The 15,585-nt window shown below is 56.0% G+C and overlaps 1 protein-coding gene across 5 annotated transcripts in view; it reads right to left on the reverse strand.

Moving 5' to 3' along the window:
* RAI1 (retinoic acid induced 1) overlaps positions 1-15,585 on the reverse strand; it is an 80,801-nt gene that overhangs the window by 43,253 nt on the left and 21,963 nt on the right. For 3 of the 5 annotated variants that reach the window (XM_075514923.1, XM_075514922.1, XM_075514925.1), the window contains one exon: positions 1,552-1,630. The exons of 1 other annotated variant lie outside the window; for it this stretch is intronic. The gene's annotated coding sequence lies outside the window, so the exon portion shown is untranslated. Of the gene's footprint in view, positions 1-1,551; positions 1,631-3,090; positions 3,273-15,585 lie in introns of those variants that run through there. One more of the 5 variants, XM_075514924.1, reaches the window with a different exon arrangement.

The raw sequence follows: 15,585 nt of genomic DNA on the forward strand, positions 1-15,585 counted from the left end.
GCAAACAAACACAAAAGCAAGGCCAGGCAGGGCAGGCAGCGAAGGGCAGGCAGCGAAGGGCAGCACCGGCGAGGTTTCGGAGCCATTCCCCGGGGGATTACAGCCCTCCCGGGGCAGTTGCTCGATCTTTATTTCCGCCCAAATAAACACAATCCGGCCCCGTTTGGATACCGCCTCAATATCACCCACCTCGGTAGCGCTTTTGGGGGGCCGATGGGGTTTCGGGACCTGCTTCTGCTCCCCACACATCTCCCCCCTCCACGCACAGGCGTATTTTCCTCCGATTTTATTATTTTCGAGTACAATTAGCTCCATTAACGCCGCAGCCGGCAAAGTTGGATGGGATATAATCGCATACTTCACTCCAGGGTTGGTTTTTTTTTTTTTTTTCCCCAGCGAGTTTCCCCACCCCAAGACCATTCCTCTGCCTTTGGGAATCGCCCCCCCACCCCAGCCCCGCAGCCGGGCGAGGGACGGACCCCTCGCCTTTCAATTCACCACACTCATTCAAGCTCCGCTTCTGTTGTATAAGCAGTTTTCCAGCTCTTCCCCCCCCGTAACACACCCGCTCTGCATTGCATCCTATTCATATGTTTTCAATCATCGCCGTTTCGTTATTTAAAACAAAAGCGCACGGGTCCCCCCCCCCCCGGCAGCGGGCTCCGAGCCCCCTCGCCGGGCTCCTCGGTTATTCCCTGGTTTGTTTGTTTATTAATGTCAACGGAGGATTTGGGGGCAAAAATTTGCCGTGGGAGAAAGGGAGCGGGAGGGGAAGGTCCCACCGAGGGGCTTTCCAAAGGCGCAGCCAGATGTGCAAACCCCACGATTCCTCGGGTTATCTGTTAGATCCATTTTTTTTTCTGCCCCGCCAGCCACCGAATAAAAGAAAGAAAATCCATCAAGTCAGCGTTCTCACGTGCAGACAACGGCAAGGATAGCCAGGCGCCCGACCGCGGCACTGCCGCAACTTTTATAAGTATAAAACCATGCACATGGATAACTCCTAAATTAAATAAACCTCCCCTGGAAGATTTCCCTCTGCAGAGGCTTTCGCAGCCCCGTGCCCGTTATTATTTTAACTTTGGAAAAGTAGGAGTCAGGACAAGCAAAATGAATCCATCCCTTACACACACAAATATTCCAAGTCTCAGCTGTATCTTTGTTCAGACACCCATCAATCGGCAAGTCTAGAGGATTTTTGGACCGGTTGCAAATTTCTTTATTACTTCCAGAAAAGCAAAACACCCCCCCCCCCCCCCCTCCTCCGCCGCTGCTGCAAATAGGACACACGGACACACACACACACACACACGTACGTACACCCCCCCCCCCCAAACTCCGCGATGCCGGCGCCGTGCATCCATTCAATTGCAGCGGCACACGAGTTGCACAAGAGAAAAATAAATCCGGAAAAAGCTCCGTCCGCACACACACACACCACCACCACCCACCCCCCCCCCCCAATTCTGCTGCGGCTTCAATAAAAAAAAAAAAAGACAGAAAAAAAGGAAAAAAAAAAAAAAAGCACAAAGATGTAGCTTGCAACAATACCTGCGATGGTCCTCGCTCTCTCCTCTCTCCTGCTGGCTCGCTCTCCTCCTCTTCCAGAGCACAGTAGCCAGATTAGATCCTTAGAAAAAAAAATGTGAGAAATAGCACAATTCTCCTTTTTTTTTTTTTTTTTTTTTTTTTTTTTTTGCTTCCCTTCTCAGCAGCCCTTCTGAGCTCCTTCACTAACCATTATTCATAGACCACTAGGGGATATAAGGTAATTAGAAACGGCCCTATAGCATCCAGCCTGAAAATGTAATGCCAGCGGTAGGAGTGGTGGAGGGCTCTGGCTGCGGGCGGCTCCGGCAGAAAGTGCTCGGTGGAGCTGGGGACGAGGTGAGAAGTGGGGTGGAGGAGAGGGCGAGCGGCAGCGGGTGCTGGTGGCCCTCCCTGCAGAGACCAGGGTGGCCAGGGACGCCGAGGGCCAACGGCACTGGTTTTGGGTTGGGTTTGGGGGTGGTTGGGGTTTTTTTGGGGGGGTTTGGTTGGTTTTTTGGTTTTTTTTTTTTTTTTGGAGTGGGCTCGCCGTGCCCGTGTGAGCCGTGCTGGGGCTGCGTGTGTGTGTGCGCGCGTGTGTGTGTGTGTTTGTGCCAGGAATAGCAATCAGCAGAGGCAGCACACAGAGCGCAAAAATGCCATCATGCAGGGTCAACAGAAAGCTGCAGACATTTTTTTTTTCCTTTTTTTTTTTTTTTTTTTTTTTTTTTGTAGGCTTAATCCTCTGGAGCGGGGGAGAGGGAAAAGGAGGAGGCTGCTGCCTTCTTTATAGTTTTGATTTTTTTCCTCTTCCAGCCTCGTAGGATCAGATTAACCCCCCCTCCCCTCCCCTCCACGCACACACACACACGCCAGCCCCAGCGATCCCAACCCTCCGCCAGCGCTGCACCGGGGAGATGCCGGAGTCGGCGTGGGGTGGGATGCGGGTCTCGCCGCCGCGATGAGCTGGGTGGGATGAGCTAGGTGGGCTCGCGCGGCAGTGGGGAAGGAAAGCAAGAGGGAGGCAGCGCGGGGGGGTGGAGGCAAATGAACAAATCACACCTGCAGCTTTCTGCGCGCCGTAGCCAGCTGCAGCCCAGGCAGCAACCGGCAGGAAAAATACAGGCGCATGGGCTCCCAGGGCCATGCATCTGCGGGGATTTAGGTGCACGGGGAGCTGACGGTAGCTCGTCGCTGGGAGCGATTGCTTTTGGGGGGTTTCTTTTAGGAGGGGGGGGGAAAGGGAGACGGTAACAAAGAGCAATCCTTCCTGGCACGCTGCTTTTTCCAAGGGGTAAATAAAATCCGGTGCAGAGGCGAGGAGGGGGAGCTGGTCCCCTCGTGAAGAGACGCGCAGCGCTGCCTGCCAGGGAGGGCTTTGGTGGCCCTGGCACACCGGGACACCCGCGTCCGGCTGCCAGCCGTGCCCGTGCGGGCTGGCCGGGGTCGCTGCCGTGCAGCTCCGTGCGTGCTGGCTCCTGCCCGAAGGGTGCAAACACCCAGCCCTGCCTCCTCCCCCGACTCCGCTCTGAACCTCTCTTTAATTGAACTAAAGCTGTTCACCTTGATAACGCAGCACGGCAGCAAGTTTCCGAGCCGTACGCGGGGGGCTGGAGAGCTATTTGATCCACTTCCAAGGTGCTGCCTTTCGATTCAACCCCTTGCTCTTGAAGGATGGATAACCAGGCCCTCTCTTTTCCCTGTTAATTACTCGAGATAGCAGGCATCGAGCCGCAAAACAGACCAAACCTCGTAAGGGGACCTCGCATCTGCCAAAGCAGACCGCTTGCTCTCATCTCCCCTGTCCCCTTTCTCCTCATCCTCGTCCTCATCCCCATCCTTATCCTCACCCTCATCCCCATCCCAGCCCCAGCCTGGCTGTTTATAGCTAACACACCACAGCACGCTCCCGGCCACCTCCGACTTCACACGTGCCTCTCTGCAGGACGGTAAACCGAGCCAGGACCTCATGGCTCTCCGGGGATTCGGTATTTATCCCCCCTAACCCCCGATCCCCCCTGCCCTTCACAGGGAAGAGCTCCTCCGCCAGTTGGCACCACGGGCTGTGACTGCCGCCCTAGTAAAGCCAAGGTGGGACGTACCCCACGGGCATCACCCCCAGCTTCTCCTCTGGGACTGAAAGAAGGCTAAAGGATTTGTTATTTTTACACTACAGTCCCATAAATTGAGTGATCTGGTCCATCCGGGTCATTTCACGGCTCTGGTATATTTGAAATCCCTGCCTCCGGGAGTCCTGTGATTTCAGGAGAACCTCAGCCCTGCTCTCCTTAAACCCTGACCTCACCGTGGCGAGGAGAAAGGTTGAAACCACAAGCCCCCACGAGGCCCATATGCAAATTAAATCACCACCAAACGCTTTGTTTTTTAAATGCTGTGATTTTTCCGGCAGCTTCATAGTTCTGCGATTTACGGGTTCACAAAGGCTTGATTTCCTGGCTTCTCGGCACTTCTGAGGTGCCGGCACCCATGTCGCCTCCATTTTGCATGACATGGCCGTGTCTGTCTCAGCCCAACCGCCGCCTGGGTGGGAGAGCATCACCTATCACAGCAATTAACTTTACCGGTTAAAGCCTCTGAGCTCGTAGAGGATGCTGCCGCGCAGTCGCGCGGATGGGAAAGTTTCCATCCGGCTCCAGAGCATCCCCGCGCGTGGCACGCAGCCCCCCGCCGTGGGTGCGGATACGGCCCCGTGCCCCGTCCGTTCACCGGCCGCCGCTTCAGAGCAGATCTCACCCCAAGCTACCACAAACCCAGCGCGACCGGCATCGAAAAGCCCATCTTCCCCACCGCGAGGACAGGGCTCACCTTGCTGACCAAAGTCGGAGGCTTCCCTGGAAGTAACCCCCCCACCTCCTACGCCGGGGGAGGGGGGCTAAAAAATAATGACTCATTGCAATGTCATTTCTGGAGCTGCTAAAACAAAGGCGCTCCGGTTCCCTCAGCGTCTCACCACTGCGACCTACAAAGATAAGGCTTCCTCCTCCATGCTGAGAAATAGGAGCTTTTCCCCTCCAGCCTCCCCTTCCGCCCGGCCGTGCCGTGCTCCGCTGGCCCGGGGTCCCCGGGACCTCCCCGGCGCCTATGCGGGATGCTCTGAGCCGGCTCTTCCTCATTCCTCTTCCTCTCATCCCTCTCCCTGGCTGAGATTCCCCCAGCCCCGCTCCCGACGATCCCAATGGATTGCTCTCGTCCCCTGGCCGGGGTGACACCTCGCACCCTGCGCCACACGCCCCGCGCTCGTGGCTCCTTGCGGGCAGGGAGCAGGCAGCCCTGCCTCAACTCTCATCAAGCACCGTGCACCGGCTCCGAGCGGATCCGATGGATTTTCATTTCCTAACTTTGCCCTTCGGGCTATTTCTAACGAGCTTCCTCACGCTTGGAAAAAAAAAAAAAAAAAAAAATCCTTCATCTTGCAGCGCGGTGTCGGAACGGCAACACTCGGGACGATTGTGCCTGCGAGGGGGCTCAAAATTAATTATATCGCAGTCACTTTAGGTAGGAGGGCCATCGCACTGACCTCCTCGGACCGGCTCCCGCCTGGGACCCAGGGAACAGCCAGAAACCCCCTCCCAGAGCAAACAGGCGTTTTTTGGCCTTGAAAAATGTATTTGCCTGGTGTGATGTTCGGTCGGTGCAGCACGGCCCTGGGCGAGGAGCCACCGATGTCCTCCCACGACCCCGTCCCTCGCCGCACCCCACGTCCCCATCCCCAAGCCCCCCGTGTAGCCTCTGCCCGCAGCACCGGGTCCATCCACCCTCCCAGACTCGTCCCTCCCATCGAGAGAGAGGAATCGGTACCGGGTGCCTTCGTTTCCGCTAATCAGATGTTTTAATGAGTTTCTCAGCGCCCGGCACATCGCCGCTTCACGCCACCGCCCCCTCCGAGGCCGGCCCCGCTCCCGCGGTGTGCCAAGACCCCCGTCGTCTCGAAGGCTTTCCTTGGTGGGAGAGCAGTGATTATTTCTCTCAAAAGATCTCTTATAATGGAAACCATCTCTCCATCCCTCCTTGGTCTCCTCCTGACGTGACCCAGGCTCCGTCGAGAGGAACTCTGCTCCGAGGCAGCGCCGTGTTTCCATGGAAAGAGTGAATAGCAGAGTCTTCCCAGCGGTTTATTAGAATTCCTTTTACTTCGATGGAGAGTTTGAGAGCAAAGTAAAAAGGCTTTAATGTGGGGCTAATGGAGCCCCTGGGAAGTCCAGGAAGGAAATCTCCCCTGGAGAAGAGGAGGCGTGAGGAGAGGGAGGGCAACTTTCAAGACAAATTCCTGGACAGGTTGAAATTTTTTTGCAGAAGCCATCTCAGGCAGTGAGAAATGGAAATGAATGTTTGTTTTATTTTTAACAGATGTTACAAAAGACCTGCCAGTAATTCAGCGAACGATGCAAAACCTAGATCCCACTCACTTTTCCCGGCATGTCTTCCATCCCCTCCCTCTCCTGCTTGGTAAGAACGCTTATTTGCATTTAGCATATCACATTTAAAAAAAAAAAAATATTAAGCAATAAAATAACAAACGTAAGCCACTTCATTTCCTCCCTCCCTAAGGCTTTGGTTTCAGTTTAAATCCTTGGTTGTAGTAGCTATTAATTGTTTTTAATAAATTTTTCTGTCTCCTCGCATTTCCCAAGCCCATCTACTTGCCCGCTTTGGGGGTGCCCCTCTTTCCCGGTCCCCCGTCCCGCTCTCTCCCTGCTGTTCCCCCAAGGGACACGACAGCTCTTGACTCTGCAAAGTGTTTGGAGCCCAGCAACCGCTGCTCCCTGCCTGGGGACGCCCCAGCGTGAAATACAGCCTGCAGCCTCCTCTTTGGGGGAAAATACAGGGATTTGGCTGTGGTTGAGAGCTGGGGAGATGGAAAGGGGAGGAGGTACGACGGGGGGGTCCTAAAACCATCCAGCCAGTGGCTGGAACAGGAGTAAAAGTCCAGCGCTCTGAAAAACAAGGTGCAGAAGCCCATGCGTGCACGTGCACCGCAGCGCCTGGCCGGCCGGTGGACAACTTCAAAGTCGATCTAAAACCGACCACGATGCCAGAGCGGTATTTGGGGTGAGATACGGCACTTGTGAGTGTCACACGCAAAAACCAGACCTGGGAGGTCAGCGACAGTCCCGGGCAGAGGAGCCCCGAGTCCCACAGATGCCAGATCTCCTGAAAATGAGCAAGTTTGGCAGCTCCTTGTTTAACCCTTGACTGCAAAACACAAGCTGCAATGGCTCCCCTTTTTCATGCCTAACCATGGAAAACCACTTTTCTCTTCCCAATACCCAGCTTTCCAAAGAGCAAGGTCCCACGGAAACCTGGCCTGGGCAAATCCATGTGCACGGCCATGCGTGCAGGTCATGGTCCCCACATGCATCCCACGCAGGAATGCCTGGGAGATGCCACGGCTTTTTTTGCGCAAGGGATAGTGCTCTTCCAGCTCAGACTCATGAGATGAAGGGCAGAAAATCCAGGGTGATTTTCTGCCTCGTTTCTCGTTAGCACCCCTGAATGCCCAGCCCCGAGCGGGGCACGGTCCGCAGCCCATCATCCCGCACACCGGCACACCTTGCACCGGATTCACGCTGCATCGATGCCTTGTTTGCAGGATCCCAAGCCGGAAAGGAGGAGACGGGCTCCGGAGAGCAGCTACAGGGCAGCACTGATAAAAACGGGGTGTCCCTGCGCCCTTTATAAATCCTAAACCCTGCCTGATTTCCAGGCAGAAAATGGCATCCGTGTGCATTTCCAGGTGACGGAGGAAAACTGGCTGTTTTCACTGAGCTTTCTCCTCTTCCCGTTACAATTCTGCACCTGGTTAGCAACTGTCGGAAAGAGGTTAATCACAGTCCTTAAATCAGGAACCTCGTTGCGGTATGCTTGGGATGCACATCTGTGCTCTCCACGGCTCATCCCCAGCGGCATTCGAGAGAAGGCAATATGCCAAAAAAAAATCCAAAACCAAATAAGCCAAATCTCCCCCAAAATGAGCGATAAGCATCCCAGGGTGTGGGACCCTGCTAATTCCTTGAGTTGGTCCGGCAGCACGTATGAAATGCTCGCTGTGCCCCCAGCCTCGCCATGGCTGCGGGTTAAAGGCATCTCGGTTAACGCGGTGTTGGCACAGCCGTTATGTCGCAAAAAAAGGCTTTTAAGGGGTTCGGTTTTTGCTCGCTGGCCAGCCATGTGATGGAGGGGAGGAGGTGTCACCTCGAAACGCGTGGGGAGCAGGGAGCGATCCGTGCGGATCACGGAGACCGCTCTCAGCCCCACACCCGGAGCTCAGCCCCGCATCGGGTCGGCCCTTGGCAGAGGACAGGCCGGAGCTCCGGCAACTGCCAACCGCCCGGCTTTGCTGCTGGTTTTCAAGCGTTGCAAAGCCTGGCCTTGCTATTTCTAGGCCTGTCCCAGGGGATCACCCTGCTCTCCCTGTTTTGGGAAACAGAAGCATTTTGGAGCGCCAGAGCCCTTCGGAGAAGGGCCCAGCTGGTGCTTGGCCGGGCCCCGGGCTGCTTGTGCCGCAGAGCCGGCAGCGCTAACCACCGGAGACGGAGGCTGTTACGCGCGTGCACGCACACGCACGTGCACAAGCCCGGAAAATGGAGAGGAATTGATCCCGGAGGCAAATCTCTTTTGTTCTAACCCCGTTGCTGTAACTGGATCTCCCCAGGTTCTCGGCTCAGGAGCCGCAGCGGATCACATCGCTTTCATGCCTTCTCCCGGTGCCAGCTTGTCACATTCCCCCGTCACCGGCGGCAGGGAGGGGACGAGGGAAAAGGGGAGGCATTGCTCACAGCGCTTGTTTACCTCGGCAGCCGCGCACGAGGGGTGTACGGCGGTAATGAGCAAAAACCGAGAGGGAGCAGATTGCAGATCCGCGGCATGAGACCACCCTCAACTCACAGGCTGCCCCTTTTTAACGAGGTCCCCCCATCCTCCTCCCCGCCAGGCTCCCCACGCCCCGCCAGCCTCCCGCCTTTCCCCGCTGTCTCGTTTCGACTGCAGAAATGCTGATTCACAGAGCCCGGCGCAGGAGGCGTTTGGGAGGCAGAGAGAGGAGCGACCCGGCTGCTGCTGCCTGCGCAGGCAGCGCTGCCTCTGCGCAACGCCACCCGAAAGCACCCGACCTCCCCGTGCGCTTTTACACCAGTGATTAGCGACAACGAAGTCGCTGCAGATTAATCCACTCTGCGCTTATTCCGGCACCTCTTACCCAGCAACTCCCTCGCCTCTCAGCAAGGTGAATTCATCCCCCTTGCTCCCCGGGAGAGCTCTCGCGCTGATTTTTCTCTCCTTTCTGCACAGAGGAAAGCCAGGTGAAAGATTTCACGCCACATGCCCAGCACCGGGACAGCAGGGATGGCACGGTGCAGGAGGTGAGGGGGATGGCACGTGGGTCCCCAGGGAAGTACTTCGCTTTCCAAGTGGTAGGGCAAAGCAAACAGCACCCTGACCTGCCGCCGTGCACGTGTCAGAGTCCTCGCTCGTGGACGCTTTGCTGCATGACCAGCAATCCGGGTCCCATCTCCTCCTTCCAGGGCAGGCAGCGCTCGGCAGCGGGGTCTGCACCCTGGCTGGCCTCCTGGCATCGAAAGCCACGTCAAGGGCGCTGCGCCGTGACAGCAGTCGGCATGAGCCGAGCCTGCCCGCCCTGCCTCACCTCCTCTCTCCTGCCAGCACGGTGCATCTGGTCCGGTCCCTGCCTGCAGCAGGGCTGAAATCGGAGATGGCAGAATGATGCTTTTTCAGGGCAGGCTGTGGGGACGGTGTTCCTGGCAGCCCGGGGCAGGCAAATGGCTGCAAAAGCAGGGGCTGGCTGTCCAAGCGTCCCACTTCTCTGAAGTCCGGGTCCCTTCCCTCTGGGACAACCACAACACCTTGCAGAAGAGCTCAGGTAAATACATCCGACCTGTGTTACTCCATCCTGCGTGTTCGGTCGCATTCACTGACCCCCTTCACTTCTCCTTCCTGAGGCCACGCTTCATCCCAAAGTCACCTGCGGTGCCGTGATGGATGCAAATGCTCTGGGACCTCATGTGCTGAACATCACAGCGTGACACAGACCTTCCCATCACCCTCACGTTCCTCCCTGTGCCACGTCCCTCTGGGCTGTTCGGACCAGCCAGGATCCAGCCCAGAGCAGGGGATGCAGGAGGCAAAGCTGGTGTGCCAGGCAGGGAAGCCAATATTGCATCCACCTCCGCAAGCTCACGGGCACGCGCTGGATGGGTCTGGGGACACCGGGGCATCAGCAGGACACCCCTTGCCACCGCCGTGCTGCTGCATCCGCAGCCCCGAGGCTCAAAAACCAAAACTGCCTTTTACTTTATTACTTTCACTTTTTTTGCAGGGCTGTATCTAAGCCGTGCCGGTCCCCTGATCCCCTCTGCATGGGCGACCGCCTGCCCGCAGCCGAGTGGGGCGAGCTGGCCCGCTCATCTCGGCTCAGTGAAAAGCCATGGTGCATCTGAATAGATTTCCACCATGCAAATGTAAAAGCCCCAGTGGGTTTGAATAGAAGCCCTTGAGGTATTATCTCAGCAGTGCCTCGAGGCAACCACCTGAATCCTTCCGTGACTGCTGCACAAACCCGAAATGTCTCCAGCGGCTGGGGATTATGGACGGACCTTGCAGAGGAGCGCCCAGGCCACTGCAACCCGCACCATCAGCCCTCAGATGCCCCCACTGCGCCCAACCCTCGAAAAACAAGGTACAGGGATGCTAAGATGACCGAGGCCCAGATCCAAGGCAGGAAACCAAGCTGAAGTTTTCACATTAATCATATCGAGCTCTATTCTTTTTCATCTATTTCAAGGCAAGTCAAAAAGAGGTTCACACTCTCCCCTGGCAAACCACAGAGGATGACGTGAGCCCGTCTCTTGCATTGCAAGTAGAGTGTGTCAAGCAATTAGCAAGTAATCAGGAATTCAGATAGGGTGGGCAGGATACGATCCCTCAAAGCTCTGGCAGGAGCAAAACCCACCCCGGAGTTTCCCATCAGGCATGGAAGGCAGCAGAGGGAGCAGGGGCTGTTGGTGAGCTCTCGGGGAGCAGAGCAGACACCGTGCCAGCGGAGCCTGCTGCCATAAACCATCTCACGTTTAGCGTGTGCTGTAGCTAAGAGGCCCCAGGCATTCAAGCATAGATTTTCCCTCCCTCATTCCCAACCTCAGCAAGGTGGCCAGGGCAATTCAAGGTGCGGGTCCTCAGGCGTCCCGCAGGTCACCCAAGCACCACCCCTGCGGTTGTCCCATCCCCGTGTCTTTCGGCGTTGCATTAACTCTTGCTGCTATCACCAGTTTTACTCCCTGCAGCTCTGACCGTGCTTGTTTCTGCTCAGCATCCTTCCAGCAGCCCAAATCCTGCTCTCCTGGAAGTTAGCGGCAAAACCGATGCGAGAGCAGGAGCAAGCCTTCAGTGCTCGCTCCGTGAAGCTGTTTCCACTTGGGTCCCCCGGTTCTGCTAAAACCACATCACGCAATGCCCCTAAAACCACATCACGCAATGCCCCTAAAACCACATCACGCAATGCCCCGGCACAGCACGCAAGCGGTACGGTACCATTACACCGAGCTGGGCTCTGCCAGCGTGGCGTGTACTGAGAGCACCCTGGAAGGGGGGGACACCGGCTCGCAGCCTCCCCAGACACCTCACCGGTCCCCACGAGCACCCAACCAGCCCTGCAAGAAGAGAGGGAGGATTATCCCGGGGTGCGAGCTGCCAACCTGGGCGCACACCTCCCTCCGGGCGCAGGGCCCAGGGCGCAGAAGGAGCCAGCGTGACGGGCGGGTTGCGAAGGGGACGCCTAATCTGCCACCCGCCCTTTCTGCTCTCCATTGCCAAGGTAGCAGCAGACAATGCTATCTGCTGGGTTGTCAGCCGTCCCTCCTCCCACCGTCTCTTTAGCCAGAAAACTCTCCATCTGTCTCCAGATGGGGTGTTTCTACCACTCCAGTCAAACCGATTCAGAGTGGAACAATGATGCTTTGTTAACAAAACAATTTTTGTGTGTCAAGCCCTCCTTCTTGCGGTTTTTCCCCCCCCCAGTCCCCAGTGGGTCAGCTTTGTGTGGCGTCCTACATTTTGTTGTTTCTTTCACATTTTAAAGGCTCCGTATTTCAGTACAAAAGGTGCCTGCGGAGCAGCTTTTATCTGCGAGGCAAGATTTGACACATACGCAGATCACAATTGCGACAGGAGGTTCGTGATGTGGTGGTTAAGGGTGGTGTCAGGACCTTCAGAGTGATGAAGCATTATTTCCAGTGATTTTTGCCTCCAGGATAAAAATTAGAGCTGGTCCTACGCCACATATAGGGATTCTGTGAGCTGGAATCCCCCAAGGGCTCATGGAGGGAGAAGCGAGGAAAAGTTTGAGCTTGCTTCGGTGCAGGGCAGGCGTCAGCTGTGTCCACCCGCCCTTCTCGTGTCCCCCTGTGCAGGACAGGGCACCCCTCTCAGCTTGCCAGGGGCAGGGACGGGTACGCAGAGCAAACCTACGTGCCCGGGAGCAAACCACAACCCTCTCCCCAGCACAAACCCCGTGGCGGTCAGGAAGGCGAAACCTCAGCCCTGCCGTGGCCAGAGCCTCCGAACGAAGATCCTGGGGTGCGCTTGACTTCTCCCCAGCTACCCGGGGTTGGATTATCCCCCTCGACCTGCTCCCTCACCCAGCAGCAGGAAGGAGATCGCTCTTTTCTCTTCCAAAGACATCTCCACCACACAGGCCTCCAAGAAAATCAGCTCTTCCTTTCCCCCCCCCCCCCCCCCTCTTTTTCTTTGCCCTGAAGCAACAAGCACACAAACCACCTTCTGCTCTGCACATAACCAGCAACTCACAGCAAATAACCAGCCCGCTGGCTCCAAAGCAAACAGCTTTGTGCTCCTAAGCGGGCTGGCAATTTCTACACAAGTGGGACTTTTTCTTCCAGCTCCCCCCACGTTTGCAGGGAAGTTCCCTCCTCCTTCCTGTCCTCAGGTAACTGCATCTTCATGGAAACACCAATATTTTTATGAGTCACCCCCCTTCTTCCCCCCTCCCGCTCCGTGGCCAACACCCCTCTGCTTTAGAGATCAAAGCCGAAGGGGACCAGCTGTGTCACGTCCTTTCCTCTCCAGCCCTTTCCATCTCCATTTGCAGCCGTCGCCAGCGCGAGCCCCTGCTGTTCCGACAGTGCTTTGTGCCGCCTGTTCAGAGCCACAGCTCCGTGCCCGCCGTCTGCTCCCCCTCCATCCCGCTCCTGCCATCCCTGCTCCTGCTCCAGCTGCACCGGGAACACAGGGAACCCTCTGGAGCTCTTGGCCCGGTCCCCTCCGGCACGCATGGGAGCTGCCTCACCGGCCACCTCGGCTGCTGCCCTGCCTGTCCTGTGCTGCTTTGGAGGAAGAAATGTGCTCAGAGAAGAAACAGGATAATACGCTTCCACTGAAATCCCATCCTAATTCCCCGTGTTTGGAAAGTCCTCCGCAGACTGGAGCACGAGACTGCATCTCCCTTCCAAAGCAGCAACTCCACGGGGACCTTCACTCCCTGCTCATTTTGGCACGGGTAGAACTTCAGCTGGGGAAGTCCAGGTGCTTTTGAGAAAGTGGCCTCCACGTTTAAAAGGTTGAACGACTCGTGCAGCCCTCCGTGCTGCAGCAGGGATTTGCAATGCAACGGGATAATTAGCATCAGGGATGCACTTCTTGTCGCATCCAGAAATAGGTGTCCGTTTTTGGCCTCCGAGGGAGCGCCGCTCGCGCACGCTCGATGGAGGCAACTTCCATTTGCAGCAACTCACAGGTCAGACGGGTCCATCTTCGGGGAGCACACCCCATCCTTCACGGCATCTCGTCTTGACCGCACCACGTGCACCTCCTGGGTGCTGCGATCGTACGTTGAGCGGCGTTACAATCCCCGCTTCCCAACACCTCGCTGTAACTCTTGGCCAAAATCCAGCTTGGAGTTGTCTCTTCTACAAGGACTTTGAAGAAAACATGGCACAGAATTAAGTCTCAGTGCTTTTTATATGTAAAATGCTGAATTTAGCTGCTAATGGCAATTCCCAGCAGAAAAGGATGGTTAGTAGTGGCGGGTATATTTATGAATACTTTTTAAGCAAACGCTGTGAGGCAGGAAATCTATCGGTCCTCATGGAAAGCTCCCCGGTTTGCTGCTGCAGGCATCTAAATGCAAAGTTTCAACATGGCTTTTGCGTTGTGTGCTCTGCTACACACATCCCTCTCAAATCTCTTCTCTCAGAAATGGTTTCTCGGCCTCTCTCCCGCGGTCACGCGTGTGTCACCGTGACCGGCCCGGCTCAGGGAGGGAGGCAGCATCTCCGTCCTTCACCAGACACACCACTGACTTGTTGGTAAATAAAAGTCAGGGGATCTACTTGACTGGTCTCCTCAGCTGCTCTCTCCAAAGTGGTAAAGGGCTGACATATAAAATACCCATGTCCTGGATTTCTGGGAGGTTTTCACTGAGAGCGCGTTGTTTTTCCCCAGCAAAGCCAGGAAAGAATTTACAATTGGTCAGGGCAGCGAGATTGCTCTGCTTTCTCTTTCCTGGGACAGAAACCCAGTTTGAAACAGATTGCTAGCAGCTAAATGCAAGTTCCTTAGCAGCTTCCAAGGTGAAAATATTCCCTCTCCAGATCTCCTTTTATGTCCACAACACATTATTCCGGTGGAGGGCTCTCTTGCTAAGAAAAGCTGTGATAACTCCTAGCCCTGACTCCAAAGTGGTTCAGGTATGGGAGCCAGCTCCCCTGCAAGCATCCCTTGGTCCTACTGCCCAGCTGAGATGTCCTTAATTCCTCCATCTGTCCCCTCCAGGCTCTGGCTGGCTCAGCTCTCAGACGGTGAATCCATACAGCAGGCTGCAAGGCTGCTTCTCCTAAGTGTATGCTTCTCCCGCAGCTTCAGAAGAAACGATGTCTGCTAAGTCCCCCAGCCTGCTCCTGGGTGCTTCTGGGGCTTTCCAAGCTAAGCCGCCTTTGTCCCGCACACCGTATGCAGACAGACAGGAGGTTCACACCAAAATCCACCTCTCCTCTCTGCCTTTAACTGAACCAAAACAAAAAACAGATGGAAAAATTAAATGCTGGCAGTGTGAAGCATGTGGGCTGCACTTGCATCAGACCTCCTGGAGCTGCAGAGTGTATTCCCTCCTGCTCTGGGGTCCCAAGGCAAAGCCAGCCTTCCCCAAAAGGGTTATCACTGGGGGGGGTCCTGCTAATCCCCCCCGCCAACCACCGAGCCGCATGGAGGTGGAAGGGACAGAGGGAAAGAAAGGAAAGCGGGAGGCGAGAGCAGACTTAGGTGTTTTGCACTTTAGGATAGTCCAGGAGGAACGGACAATTTCGTCTTCCAAGCAGGATTCGCATGACGGTTGCACACCAAATAGCAGCGGGACAGCCATATACTGGACACTGAGCTGCTTTTAACCGAGCTCCGTCCATCCCACACACTCCCTGCGGCAGAGCCCCTGCAGAAGAATTAGCTTGTGACCGCAGAATTAAGACTGCGCCCTAATGAATGCACGCCACTCTGCCGGATGTAAGCCGCTCAGGTGTCTTTAATACTGGGATTTCTTACGCGCTCAGCGCCTGACTTTGTAACCTTAATCATGTATTTTTTAGCGTTGTTTTTGTGCGCACGTGAGCTTTTCTTCTTTTACCGTGGCCTCTTCTTTTCACCATCTTTCTAGGGTAAACAATACCCGGACTTTTCCATGACCCTCCGTGGGAGCGCATCAGCGTCCCTAAACTTCCCCAAATGCTCCTCAATTTTGCAATCGTCCCTCCGAACCGGGGTGAGCCGTGCAGCGAAGCAACGGGGCTGTTGCAGACTTGACTCCAGTTCCCGCTGGAGCCTTCCTCGCCCGCCGATGCTCGGAGGCCGTTCCTGCGTGCGGACGAGTGCCCGATAAACCCCGTGCCACACCAACGCTCCCCACACGGCACGGCGGCAGGAAGAGAGGGAGCGGAGGGAGCCTGTGGTGGGGGCAGGGGACGACGGCGTGTTTGTGGAGTAACGCTCAAACTGCCGTAACGGATTGCCTTGTTTACA

This window comes from Mycteria americana, chromosome 12 (genome assembly GCF_035582795.1).
Source record: "Mycteria americana isolate JAX WOST 10 ecotype Jacksonville Zoo and Gardens chromosome 12, USCA_MyAme_1.0, whole genome shotgun sequence".
NCBI classification, from domain to species: domain Eukaryota; kingdom Metazoa; phylum Chordata; class Aves; order Ciconiiformes; family Ciconiidae; genus Mycteria; species Mycteria americana.